The sequence below is a fragment of the Cuculus canorus genome, chromosome 1 (genome assembly GCF_017976375.1).
Source record: "Cuculus canorus isolate bCucCan1 chromosome 1, bCucCan1.pri, whole genome shotgun sequence".
NCBI classification, from domain to species: domain Eukaryota; kingdom Metazoa; phylum Chordata; class Aves; order Cuculiformes; family Cuculidae; genus Cuculus; species Cuculus canorus.
Genome location: NC_071401.1, coordinates 65,978,066 through 65,992,287, shown reverse-complemented (window position 1 = coordinate 65,992,287; position 14,222 = coordinate 65,978,066).

Genomic DNA, 14,222 nt, shown 5'->3' with positions numbered 1-14,222 from the left:
CTATAGAATCATAGAATAGTTAGGATTGGAAGGGACCTTAAAGATCACCTAGTTCCAACCCCCCTGCCATGGGCAGGGACATGCCACTAGATCAGGCTGCCCAAGGTCCCATCCAACCTGGCCTTGAACACCTCCAGAGATGGGGCATCCACAGCTCCGCTGGACAACCTGTTCTAGTGTCTCACCACTCCCACAGTGAAGAAATTCTTCCTTATATCTAGGAAGATGTCCTAATGTTTATCATACAGAACATGCAAGATAACCGGGTAATCAGGCCCCCTCAACATGGAGCTATGAAAGGCAGGTCCAGACAAACTGACCTGATCACCTTCCGTGACAAGGTTACCTGCTTAATGGGTGAGGGAAAGACTGTGAATATGGTGTACCTGGACTTCGGTAAAGCCTTTGACACCATTTCTCACAGTGTTCTACTTGAGAAACTGACTGTCACTGGCCTGGACAGGTGCACCCTCTCCTGGGTTAAAAACTGTCTAGACCGCTGAGCCCAAAGAGGGGTGATAAATGGTGTTAAATCCAGCTGGAGGCCAGTCACAGGTAGTGTTCCCCAGGCCTCAGTGCTGGGTCCAGCTCTGTTCAATATCTTTATCAATGATCTGGATGAGGGGATTGAGTGTATCCTTACTAAGATGGGAGGAAGTGTCAATCTGCTTGAGAGTAGGGAGGCTCTACAGAGGGATCTGAACAGGCTGGATCAATGGGCTGATACCAATGGCATGAGGTTCAACAAAGCCAAGTGCAGAGTCTGGCACTTGGGACACAACAATTCTGGGCAGTGCTACAGGCTTGGGGAAGAGTGGCTGGAAAGCTGCCTGGCAGAGAAGGACCTGGGGATGTTGGTTGACAGGTAAATGAACATGAGCCAGCAGTGTGCCCAGGTGGCCAAGAAGGCTGATAACATCTTGGCCTGTATCACTGTCTACAACTACTTGAAAGGAGGTTGTAGCGAGGTGACTGTTGGTCTCTTCTTCCAGGTGACAGGTGATAGTATGAGAGGGAATGGCCTCGAGTTGTGCCAGGGGAGGTTCAGATTGGACATTAGGAAAAAATTCTTCACTGAAAGGTTTATTGGACACTGGAACACACTGCCGGGGGAGGTGGTTAAGTGACCACCCCGGAGGTATTTAAAAGATGGGTAGATGAAGTGCTCAGGGATATGATTTAGTTGTGGGCAGGTATGGTTGAACTCCATGTTCTCAAAAGTGCTTTCCAACTTGGATATTCTATGATTCTATTTGCTCAGGTTCTATGAGCTCAAAACAGATTTATATCTGATATATGACTTTTTTTCTTCTAGAATAAAACCTGCGTAAAACCCTTTCTAGTTTAAAATCATGTTAGAGACCTTTTTGGCAACATCAATATAAAGCCTGTTATGACACACAGCAGAAAATCACTTGAAAAAGTATTGCTGTTACTCACTACAGAGGAATGATTTGTGCAAAGATAAGATGCTTTGGCCTTGAGATACACACAAGTAAATTGGGTATTTTTCGTAAGAAGCATTCTTGTTGAACTGTTTTTCTTTTCCATTTCAGTTGACAATATGGATCTGTAGTATTTTGTTGGATCTGTTGTGTGATAACACAACAAAGCCTGTGTTCTGCTCTCAGCTATTTATACATGATAACATTTTTCAAAGTACAGCTTTGGTGTTCTTCCACAGGTTTTTTTTAAAAGACGAGATAACCTGCACCCCAAACAGATAAATAAATAAATAAATAAATAAATAAATAAATAAATAAATAAATAGAAGCAGCTGTAAGTGAAATCCAACTCTGGATATTTTACTGGCGGTAAAGCCCCTTTTCCAGTTTTTTTACGGAAGAGCTGCATCTTGCAAATGATGTACTATGACCCAGAGTCCACTGCTTACAATTGAAGAAGGCAAGAGCTGCTAATTTTTTTTTTTTCCTTTATCCTAATACTCTGGATGGACAACAAGGACAGTGTCTGACACTGGGCTAAGGATTGGATATGATTAGCTGTCATTTGAAAATCTCCACAGCAGTGAGGGCACAAGTCGCTGTCTAAAGTGGGAGGCAAGAGCAGTGAAGGAAGCAGGCTAAGCATCTACTCATTTTTGTTTGAAGATGTCTCATAGTAAGGAAGTTCCGTATCACTGCGTAGCTTTTGTATTGAAGTATATCTTTATGTAGTCTCCAGGAGAGGCCTTTCTGTCCTGGACGCCAATCAGTTGTGTTCAGCCAGAAACTGAAGTGACACTTACTCATTGCTGGAAATCAGGGAAAGAAGGAAGGGGTTTATGCTTGGCAACAGCAGAAGACTTAGCTCATCCTTAGGCAGCAAAGAAAGGGGGGAGAAAAAAGATTGTTTAAAAATTTAATACTGCTATATTTTGGAATACACAGTTCACCAAAAATAAAACATGCACATTTTTGTGGTCAACTCTGCACTGTTTGGAATGGCTACATCTTAATATTAACCATTTTTTGTGGGTATATAGTGTGTCTCTGCATGTCCACACCTCAGCTAAAAATCAAGAAGAAATATGATGGGCAGTTGTTAAATGCTGATTTTCCCTTGTAATGACAGTATGCTGGGGGACTACAAATCAGGAAAAAATGCAGTCAATAAGTTATGCTGGGGAGAGCTGTGTGTTTATTGTTATTATTTCCAATTGTTCTAATAAGCAAGGACAAAAAGAGAAACAAAAAATAGTAAGGAAGATAGTGTAACAGTTCATTGATTGCCTGCTGCTTCCTTTAGCATCCCAATGTCCTGATAAAACTACTCCAATACAGATAACACGCTTTTTCACAGTGCAGAATGAATATGTATTCTGAATAGGTGGAGGAAACATATTCACATGAAGGACATTATATTTGTGGATTAAAACTTAGGAAGATGTGCGGTCTTTCTAGAACATGTTTCTCATTCTTTATAGGTAGGTAATTTCTATTTCCCTATTTGAAACATAATTTGTTTTGGCTAATTGCAATCAGAGGAAAACCTATTAACAGCGGTAGTGTCATAGATCTGCTTTTCTCTTAATTCACGGTAAATCAGTAGTATCATGGACAATTTTACTATATTCAAAGCATGCAGACATGGAAATATAACCATCATAGCAAATGTTCTACCATAAGGAATAGGGAGAACAAGTCTTTGCTAAAATCATACGTATCACCTTTAAGTTCTCTCTTTTCCTCCTGTCTTCCCTAAATAGAGCCTTTAGAACTTGTGGTAGCTCTCAGAACAGTAAAGATTATTCCTTTATCACCATTAAATATCTTTCCTCAAAAAACCCACATTCTTACAACTAAGAGTCAGATGAAACTCTGTTGTGCTCAGGATCAGGGACAGCACACTGAGGGAAGAGGTTGCTGAAACTTTGCTTTCTCTCTCCTTTACTTCCCTTGCAGCTCATGCTATTTTGCTTGAAGTTTTTGGCACAGTCACAGGACTATACAGCAATCTTACTTAGAAAGGCACATCTGCCTTTTCCCAGCTTTAGATAGTTCAATTTTCCTACATACTGAATCCTTTACCCATTATAATGGAACCAGCTGCTGAGGGAGCAGGTGACATCAGAGGGTGGGGTCAGATCAGCTCCCTTGGTGCTAGGGAAAAAGAGCTGCCTGGTGCTCCTGAGAGAACAGTCCTCAACATGCAAAGCAGAATCATAGAACGGTTTGAGTTAGAAGGGACCCTAAAGATCATCTAATTCCAACCCCCTTGCCATGGGCAGGGACATCTTCCACTAGATCAGGCTGCTCAAGGCACCATGCTTCTAGGGATGGGGCAGCCACGGCTTCCCTGGGCAACCTGTTCCAGGGCCTCACTACCATCATTGTGAAGAACTTCCCTCTAATGTCTAGTCTGAATCTTCTCCTCTCCAATTTATAGACATTCCTCCTGATCCTGTCACCACAAGCCTTTGTAAACAGCCCCTCCCCAGCTTTCTCGTAAGCCCCCCTCAAGTACTGGAATGTCACTATAAGGTCTCCTCGGAGCCTTCTCTTTTCCAGGCTGAACAACCTAAACTCTCTCAGCCTGTCCTTGTACGGGAGGTGCTCCAGCCCTCCGATCATCTTGTAGTCCTCGTCTGGACCCATTCCAACAGTTTCATATCCTTCTTATGTTGAGGATTCCAGAACTGGACACAATACTTCGGGTGGGGTCTCACAAGAGTAGAGCAGAGGGGCAGAATCACCTCCCTTGACTTGCTGGCCATTCCTCTTTTGATGCAAGTACTGCTTGAAGAGTTAAAAATATTTAGCAATCAAAAGTAAACATTTTAAAAAACAATTTTTTTGTTTTACATTTCTGTTGAGAAGTTAATTGAAAAAAAATCAGTGAATTGATCTTTATCTCAGAAAAGTTTATGTTCCAAAATATATTTGCCAAGCAGACCAAGGCTGAGCTGTTCATCAGTCTAGCTTCTAGGCTCCCTCAGTTGTCTTGATGACTGATCTAGAATTACAAGTGAAGGCTGTAGACAGAGACAGAGACAGAGACAGAGACAGAGACAGAGACAGAGACAGAGACGGAGACAGAGACAGAGACAGAGATAGCCTGCCTAGACCAGCTAGCAGGTTTGCGGAAGCTATAAACTTAGGGCAACTATTAAGTCTCTCAGTGCATTATGCTTTTCTGCTTGTACGCACTGGTGATACTCAGCTTTAATTTCCCTAGTTCTTCTTAAAATCATTGGCGTTTGAAGGTGAGGGCATGCTTATACTGCTTTTCCTATCTAGTAATGGTTAGTCGGTATAAGGTACAACTGTTCCTGCTAACTTTCTCTTCAAAAACAACTGAAGCAACATCTGGTTGAGGCTTCCACTGACACACCAAGCCTCATTTTAAGGCAACAAAAAATAAGTCATGAATTTTGTGCATAGGAGAACTGACAAAATGTTGAGATGGCTATGGTTTGACAGATACAAAAGTTCTTGATCTTTGGAAGGAAAATAGGGGTTTTTTTCCAGATTAGTAAGCTTCTTTGGAGAAATCACTGTCATAAAAGACTTTTATCCAAGCAGCACAATGTGTCTGTTCCTCCAGAATGCCTTGAAGTACAGTCCTAACTGGGAGATTGTAATAAAAATGCAAGCCGTCGTGGAGTTAGAGGCAAAATTTTTTCATGAGTTTCAATCTGGTTAAAAGGGAGCAAAAATAAAGCATAACAAAAACTGATTAATTTATAAGGTGAAAGGATTTGGAACCAAAGCTTGGTATTGAAGACTGCTTTCCTTTGAGCTAAGCCTATAGTACATGACTTTCAATGGCGTTGCATGTGCTATTTTACTTTGAATAATATGCACCTTCTTAGGATATAACACTGTTAACAACTATAGAGGAAGAACTTAGTCAAATTGTTGGCATAATGAGAAAACATTGAAAAATTTCTCAGAAAAAATCTGTTAAGTTCCCATGTTTATGAAGTTTCAGAAGATGGCTACAAACAGACTGATGCTGTTTGTGCAAATATTCAAAATTTTGAAGACCAAAAGTAAAATACAGGCAGGAATAATTAAACTGCACAGAAGGCAGCAAAAAATCGTGCTTGGATCCTGAGTGATGCTATAGAGCAGAAATTGTGAAAAGTTTGTAAAGGTACATTATAACTTTTGTTCAATCAGCTGATAAACCGGGACAAAACAGTCAAACTTTCAGATATACAAGACCATTCTCAAGCCATAAGTAGAAAAAATAGAACTTCATAGTAATACAGTCACAATTATTTTTAAGTAAAAAGTAAAGTTCACTATTTATTTGCTTTAACGAATCATAGTGAGAAGATAGTAAGAAAACCAATTCGTATTGGCATTCATTGCAGTAAAATTCTATTTTTTGCTTCCAACTAAGAATTATCAAGGAGTTTATTAGAATTGTGAGGAACATCATGTGTCATCACATATCTACATTTTTATATGATAAATAACCTTTTAAAAAATGCCATAAGTTATGCTTGCAAATATTCTTTAAATTATCTTCAAACATTTCTTCTGTGTACTGCAGATAAAAAAGAAACTTGATTCGGATATTTTCTTGCTTCTAAATATCATACAGAAATATGTGTATTTATTTCGTGATTTAAACATGTATAAGCTTTACATTTTCTTTAAATGAGGACATTAAAAGTAAATATCATGTTTAAACGATGTTGCTAACACAGATGTAGAAAAAGAAAGGAGTACAAAATTTAAGATTTTGTGATAACTTAAGTATTTTGTTAATTTGTATAAAAACATTACAAACTTTTAGTGTGGAACTGCAGTGGCAAAAGGCAGATGGGTGCTACATTGGCCCCATTGGACTATGTGATTTAGTACTCCAAGTGCATGTTCAGTGGGTGTTCCCTTTGTGCACAAGAAAATCCAGGTGATCTTTGAGTGAATGAAACCTCAGCTCCCAGCAAACAGAGGTTATCTGAATTTTCCAGCTAGTGGAAGTGGGTGACTAACCGGAAAATGTCAGCATAAAGCAGGGCAATAAGGGGATGATCCAGAATAAGAAAACAAGTCACTGAAGGATCCCTTGGAGCTACCTATTGAGATGCTCAAGTGTATCTATGCCAGTGCATGCCACCTGAGGAACAAATAGGAAGAACTGGAACTCTACTCCCGGTCAGACATTTATGATACTATACAAATAACTGTAACACAGTGGGGAAACTCACATAGTGGAGTATTGTGAAGGATGGCTACAAGCTGTTCATAAAGACAGGCAGGGAAGAAGTGGAGAAGGAGTCACAGTCTACGTAAAGGAGAATCTTGACTTTATAAAGGTCAACTATAGCCATTGTGGAAGCCCTATTGAATGCATCTGGATGACTATCAGAGGGTTTGTCTCCAAAGGGGATCTTACAGGAGGTATCGGCTATGGACATCCAAACCAAGATGATAAGGCCAACAAAGAACTATTTGGGTCACTTCAACAAGCTTCAGGTCAACAGAACCTGATTCTTATGTGTGATTTCAACTACCCAGATATTTATTGGAAGAAAAATGCAGCAGCTCACGCGAGTTCCTGGAATGCAGAGAGGACTGCATTAGATGTGCCAACCAGGAGTGAGGCACTGTTGGACTTGCTACTCACAAAGCAAGAAAACCTGCTTTGTAATATCTCATTGATAGCCTTGACTGCAGTGATCACAATATTGTGGAGTCTAGGATCCTGATGAGCTCCCTGAAGGTTAGTACTAAGATAAGGTTTTGAGATTTCAGAAAAGCAAACTCAGAGCTCAGTTGGGAGAGATTCTGTGTGAAGCTTCCATGGAGGATAAAGGAGCTACAGAGTGCTGGGATTTTTTTCATGAATGCTTTCCTGCAGGCACAAATCCAGTTCATCTTCTTTAAAGGTAAGGAAAGTAGGCAGAGCAAGAGACCTCATTGGCTTAACTGTGAGCCTCTGAGTCTGCTCAAAACCAAAAAAGAAGCATACCAGAGGTGGAAAAGCAGACAAATATCTCTTGAGAACTACAGGGATATTGCTAAGGTGTACAGAGATGCAGTTAGAAAAGCAAAAGCTCATCTCTAAACCAAGCTGGCCAAAGATGTCAAAAACATAAACAACAAGCCAAAACATAAGAAAAATATTGGTCTGCTATTAAACAAGAGAGCTGAATGTCACCACCAATGTTGAAAAGGCAGAGGTTCCCGATGCCTCCTTCATTTCTGTCTTTACCAGCACTGTTGGATCCCAGGTCTTGGGAACAAAAAACCCAGGCTGATCAAAAGAAAAGAAAAAGCCACTGTCAGTGAAATAAGAGTTTGTATGCACACTATCACAGGAGCTTGTTCTCTATAAATCAATGGGCCCTGACAAGGATGTTGAGAGAGCTGGCTGACATATTTGTGAAGCTGTTCTACATAATCTTTGAGAAGTCATAGAGATCAGCGAATTTCCCAGAAGACTGGAAGATGCCAGTGTCACCCCTCATCCACAAGAAGGGCTTAAAGAAAGATCCAGGAAATTATTAAGCCCATCAGTCTTACTTCAGTCCCTGGGCAATTAATGGAATGGATATTCCTGGGGCCTATCACAAGTCAAATAAACTACTGATTGGGGAAAACCAGCACAGCTTACCCAAGGACAAATCATACTTAACAAACCTGATTGCCTTCTATCACAAAGTGACCTCCTTGGTTGATGTTGGGTGAGCTACCTGGATTTCTCCAAGGCTTTCAATACAGTTTCCCACAGCTTCCTCCTAAAGAAACTGATGTATTATAGTCTAGATAAGTGCCCTGTGCAGTGGGCAGAGAACTGGCTAACAGGCTGCACCCAGAGGGTGGTGATAAATAGCTCCTTTTCGAACTGACAACCAGTCAGGAGTGATGTCCCCCAGAGTTGAATATTGAGCCCAATGCTGTTTAATATCTCCATAAATGATTTAGATGGTGGAACCAAGTGCACTCTGGTGAACTTTGCTGATGATATCAAACTGAGTGGGGAAGCAGACATTTTGGGAGGAGCAGCCACCTTGCAGGAAGACCTGGATAGGCTGGATGAGTAAGATAACAAGAACTTTATGAGGTTCATTGAGGACAAGAGGAAAGACTTGCATCCCGGAAAACATAATCCAGAAGTGCACCACAGGCTGGGATCTATCTGGATAGGGAGCTGCTCTGTAGAAAGGGAACTGGGGGTCATGGTGGACAACAATCACAGCATGCATGAATAGTATGTTACTGCAGCAAAGAAAGCCAACAGGACACTGGTTTGCATCAACAAGGGCATCACCAGCAGGGACAAAGAAGTCGTTACCCCACTTTATTCAGCACTTGTCAGGCCACATCTGGAATAATGTGTTCAATTTTTGTCCCCGCTGTTCAAAAAAGATGTAGAAATGCTGGAAAGAGTCCTGAGAAGAGCCACAAAGATGATCAAAGGACTGGGAAACCTGCTGTATGAAGACGGGCTTAGCGAACTGGGTTTGTTCAGCCTTGAAAAAAGAAGACTTAGGGGAGACCTCATCACTATGTTCCAGTATTTAAAGAGTGTTTCAAAAGATGGTGGAGACTCCCTTTTTAGAAGAATTCACATGGAAAAGACTAGGGGTAATAGTTGCAAATTACTTGTGTGGAGATTCAGATTGGGCAAAAGAAAATCTTATCGAATGAGAATAATCAGCCGTTGGAAAAATCTCCCCAGGGAAGTGGTGAATTTCCCAACACTGGACATTTTTAAGATTCAGCTGGACAGGGTGCTGGGCCATCTTGTCTAGACCGTGCTTTTTCCAAGAAGGGTTGGACCAGATAATCCTTGAGGTCCTTTACAAACTGATATTTTATGATTTTATGAGCATTTCCTAATAGCAGAAGATTCAATAAATACATCCATAGTTCAATGAGTTGTAACAGAAGATGTATTTAAGTCATTCCTTATGAAACACAAAGAAAGTAAACAGAATTTTTTAATGCGATTTCTGTAAATCAAAATAGAAGGTACCACAATTTATCATTTGGTTAAGCAACTGATAATGTCCTTGTTTTGTCTTTTTTAAAATAGATTATACATTTAAAGTGTCTGGGTTCAACTATTCAACAGGTTCTAATTAAATACATAGGAGGGGACTTGGTAGAATCTATTTTTCCACCCTAAGTTCAGTTAAAGGTGGCTGCAACACACTTCCTTGCCCCCCACTTTAGAGATACAAATTGCCTTGGGCTGAGAAAAAGAATCTAAAATTCCATATTCCGAGGAACTGATGGAGAAAACTCAAAACTACTGAAACAGGTGATAAAACCAACATTTCCCAAGTCTTCCAGAACTAGTGAAAAAAGTCTGTGTGTATATAAAAAGCCTTACAAAAACATATCCAAATAACCATGTCAAATATAATTTCTCATTAGCCTTATATAGGTAAAAATGTTTAGCAACACTAAACAATACGGTACTCAAAATATAGAACATCTAGTTTAGTGCAGATTAATTTTTAACAAGAATTCCTATGCAGTAGGCAGATAGTTCCCACATTCCATTGTGATTGACAAGCCTGACATATGGAATAGTTCACAAATTCCCAGGTGACTGACAGATGGAGAATAGAAAGGCGGATAAAGTTGCCTAGAGAGCTGAGGACGATTTCATATTCAGCGGTTTTGATCAAAAGGATTCCAGATCTCACACTAAATTTAGCACCGCTGGCAATTAGTGCATGATTTATTCAGTCCTTTCATTTGCTGGTTGACAAATGGAAAACAAGCACAAAATTAAAAATAAGTTTATTTCCAGCATTTTGGATATTTAAAATGTGTGTGTCTTTGTTTGCACATAAATTAACATGAGATGAATTTATAGTGAGATTAAATCTGAAATGGAGATGCAAGCAATAAATAAGAGCTTTTTTATGTATCTTTTGGGCAGAACAGGTGTTTGAATTAAGAAATACTAATATGTTTAGCAGCATGACTCCACCTTTAGCATTAGGGAGTTGGTGCTTCCCTAAATTTAGAATAATCTTTCTATAATTTCAGATTCTTTCATAAGCTTCCAGCATAGGTGACCATCTGTAAGTCAATACTAATGCTTTTTAGACCAATAATAAGAAAGAAAATCTATCCGCATATTTTCTGAACAAAATTGAAGAACTGTATTTTTCTTACTGATGTGTCTGCATAATCCTTACAAGTGGCAGTTAAACACAAACACAGTGTATGGTAATCTTCCCAGTGAAGTTCCACTCTTTTATGAAAAATATAGAGGAAACTCTTCAGATCTGTGAGTAAAAGACGTCAAAAGTAAAATTCCTGGTTCTCATCCATTCTTCTCATTTTGGTGTGAAGAGCCATTCACTCCAAAATATCAAGTTCATGTGAACCCTTTGGACAGAATATGGCAATATCTTATTCAAAAACAGAAAGCACAGCATGGTACAACCACTTCAGGGGGAATTTACAAGACAGGAAATTTCAGGCACATGATTTCAATGCAGAAAACAATCTATCATATAATATGAAGAATGATAAAAATATTCATTTTTAAATCTAATCCTGAATTTGGTGTGAGCTTGTGCTACTCTTCTGAGAGGTAATGCAGGCAAAGATCTGGGTATATCTTTTAAACACCTAAGTACAGTTCTGAATGCCTTGTGGAAAATACCATAATTTGCAGTCTGTAAGTCTACAAAAAGTTCTCTTTTGCAACAAATAAAGAGATATTAAGGTAATCTGCATGGAAAAAAGTCAATACCTTTAGTGTAAAGGTGGAGAAAATTGACAGTAAATGTTTTAAATCCTGTGAGATAGCAGAGCTTGAAATGAATTTGGAATAAAACCTGCATTTCACCATTTAAAGTTATTGTCTACTTATAATTGAAATACTTTTGGTTTTGTTGTTGTGGCATCAGAAACTTGGAAATAATAGCAAACAGAGGTGTAGTGTAACTTCATAGTTACAACAATCTTGTAAGAAAGAAATGCGTGTTTCCAGTGTCTCCATGAATATTCAGCCCAATTTCTAGCTCATGGCTTTAGGAAGTCAATGATTTAGCATAACACTATCACAGCTCAGCCTAAGGAGCACAGCACAGCCTAAGGAGCACAGCACATTTTGTGCTTCAGTGCATTCTGTTTCCCCTCTTCACGAGACCCTGTGGCTTAATATTGCCATTTTCTCCTCTGGATATCTTTTCTTTGCTCCCAGCAGCAACCCAATGTAATTCCCAGACAAGCAGGCTCAGAGCAGTCATGTTTTTATTTTCTTTTACAGAATTCCCTCTCCACTCCCCTGATGCACTAGAGCAAAATAAAATTGTTGTCTTTCCATAAATGTGAGTCCCTTCAGACTTTTCTGCACCTCTGAAAGATGATAATTAAGCCTTCCATCTCCTCCCTTCCTTTATACCTCTTTTAACATTTAAGATAAAAATAATCTATTACATTTCCAGTATTTAAAGCTGTGTGCTCTCGATGTCAATGTTTGGGTGAACGTGCAGAGTATCCATATTCCTTGAGGGAAGGGATGGAGGAGAGGAAGAAGACCTCTCAGAAAAAAATGCATGCACTGGATTATCACTGGTGGGTCTAGAAAGACAGACTTTGTGTCTGCTCATTTAAGATATCCTATTTGCCCTGTCTTCTCTAAGTCCTAATAGGTAAGCATTTCATCACTGAATCACTGGGGTTTATATGTCTATAAAGCTTTCACTTTGTCCAAAACATTTGTCCCATCTTTAGGGATGGAAGAGAAGTTGGCAGGACTGAAAAGGGAAGTACCACTTGCTCACAAAAAGCTTCTGGGACTCTACGAGCCTAGAAACTCTGCCCAATTGGGATCAGTGGAGAGCAGAGATTTGTTGTTCTATCTTCTATTACATCTAAGTAACAAATGTTACCTTCTTTCAAAAAAAAGGCAGACTTACTGCTTTCATGGGCAACACCACAAAGTTACCATTGCATAGAATGCTCTAAGTCAGTAGGCATTTTTCAGGACACACCTGTTTTACTCTTTTCAGTATTTCTTTATGTCCTTCTTGGTTTTTTTTTTCCTTTTTCTGACAGACAGGAAGGCAATGGTTAGTGTTTTCCAGTAATGCAACATCTTCTTTTATTTGTAGCTACACAGACTAAAGACATGTATATAAAACATTATGTGACATTCTGTAAATTCAAATTATACCAAGCAGGTTAGATCCAATCCAGACACTGTATTTTTTATGCTTCTGTCCTGTGGCTACCAGTGCTTCAGAGTTCTTTGTTATTCTGTGACAAGCATTATTGGTAGCTTTGTACTAATATGTTAGAAAGGGAGTTGAGTTGAACTGGAAATTGAGCTAATCCAATGCCAAATAGACTCAGCCCTTCTTTGTTGTCATGATTGCTCTGAGTTGCCTCAGTGGCACTAAGGAGTTCCAACATCCACATTATGGTATTTTTCACTATGTTCTGTGTAAAGCAGATTTTGAACCCTTGAGTTAAAGCTCTGTCCTGTTCTTTTGCCAGTGGTGCCCTGCACCTACTTAGAGCATATTCGTACCAGAGCTGGCTAAGTAGTAATAGAGGAATCAAAGAGGTAAACAGTTCTTTTCCTCTTTGTGGCTTACTTACCCCGTATGCTACTGATTACTGATAACGAATACTTCAGTTTTTCCTGTGTAGTTCAGATGGTTCATTTGGTGAATTGTTTACTACATTTACTGTTTTCACATGGTATTGTTCCTTCACCATGACTGGATGACTAAACTTTTAAATAGGAGACTAGGAGAATAACAAAGAGTATGACTCCACTAGTAGCAAGAAAAAAATCACATTTGAGTCACATCTTCATGAATCTGTCTTTCATTATTTGACCAGCTGGAGTTTATATCCATCACTATTTCAGCCTCTGCTGATTTTTCACTTCATCATAATGTTTTGGTTAAATTCAAGAATCCACTTTCTGGGCCAGATTCTGCTTTCAATTATGTCACTGTAAATCTAGAGGAAACTCACTGAAAGCCAGTGAAGTTATTTTTATTTATTCCAGGATGACATAAAATGGTGTCTGACCCCCCTGCATGTGCTTGCTATGTCCCTTCTATTCATCTTTACAATCTCTTTATTTGTTTACAGACACTTTACAATTTTACCAAAGAGCCCTTATCACTTGCTCCATGTGTGTTGTAAGGAAGAAGAGAAGGGTTCTTGCCTGATATTTTTTACTTAGCCCTTTTATTTTTCTCTCCAGACACTATATTATGTGTTTAACTACTTAATATTATTTCCTCCCTGTCCACCCATCTGTTTATTTTAGTTGCTTCTTCCTCTTGGCTGGCTTCTGTATAGACTCTCCCCATATGCCTGCTAGGAATGTGAATGAATATGATTAACAAGCACTGAAATGCACAAGTAAGACCCTACTTGAAACTCTGTTTCGAAATCTGTGTACTGTGGATGTTTCAGACCATATCTGTTTCTTAGCACATTAAATATACTTAACTTAGGTGTGTGGATGAGAGCTAGTCCACACAATGCGACTGTGTTTCCTTGCAACCGATGAGCAAGTCTCGCGACTTGATGCTTTCTGCCCAATAACTGTCTTCATCCGTTGCAGCAAGACAGTGGCTAACAGCTCTGCAGAGAAGCATGTGCTGTGCATTTATATCTGTGTAACAGATAGGCAGAGCAGAGTCCTGCCAAAGCCTCTGGAAGTGTCACATCCTACATGGGTGTTGCAACTTCCTCTGCCTCTGCAAAAGCCCTCCCCTACTGCTGAATTCTTCTAGAGCACAGCTAGGTTTTGCACACATATTT